Raw genomic sequence first — 907 nt, 5'->3', positions numbered from 1 at the left:
AGTCTTTTGATCTACTTACCAGCAATATATGTTCATCCATTTTAAACTTACTTCTGGAAAACGGGGACTTTAAACCTCTATTTGGTTGACATTATGCCCTGGTTTCCAAGGAGAGTTATTTCAAAACAGACATAAACTAGATTTCTTCCTTTGGGGGAAAACGGGACCATTGTAAGGGGTGCACCATCCAGAATATAAGCCACAGGATATTCCCCTACTTCATTTTATTTTAATAAATCATTTTATTGGGAGCTATTACATCTCTTATAATAATCCATACATCAATTGTATCAAGCACATTTGCGCATATGTTGCCATCAGCATTTCCAAAACATTTTCTTTCTACTTGAGTCCTTGATATCAGTTCCTATTGTTCCCCTCCCTCCCCCACTGTCCCACCCTCCTGAACCCTTGATAATTTATAAATTATTTTTATTTTCATGTTACACCATCCGCTGTCTCCCTTCACCCACATTTCTGTTGTTTGTCCCCCTGGGGTGTGGGGGTGTACATCTATCATTGCAATCAGTTTCCCCTTTCTCCCCGTTCTCCCCTCACCTTACCCTCATGATATCGCTACTCCCATTACCATTCCTGACGGGGTTATCGGTCCTAGATTCCTTCCATGCGTCTGTAGCAGTGTACACGCTCCAGTCTAGCCAGATTCCTAAGACAGAACTGGGGTCATGATAGTGGAGAGAAGGAAGCATTAAAGAACTAGAGGAATGTCGTGTGTTTCATCAGCGCTATCTTGCACCCTGGCTGGCACGTCCCTTCCTTGTGATCCTTCTGTGGGGGGATGTCCAATTGCTTACTGATGGGCTGAGTTCTTCACTCTGACCACCCTCGTTCGCATCAAAATGGTTGTTTGTTTTGGGTCTTCTGATGCCTGATACCTGATCCCATC

The sequence above is a fragment of the Echinops telfairi genome, unplaced genomic scaffold, assembly GCF_000313985.2.
Source record: "Echinops telfairi isolate 266 unplaced genomic scaffold, ASM31398v2 ScPeMD7_7420;HRSCAF=8458, whole genome shotgun sequence".
NCBI classification, from domain to species: Eukaryota; Metazoa; Chordata; class Mammalia; order Afrosoricida; family Tenrecidae; genus Echinops; species Echinops telfairi.
The sequence above is the reverse complement of the archived record's forward strand: the minus strand, read 5'-3'. Positions refer to the sequence as shown.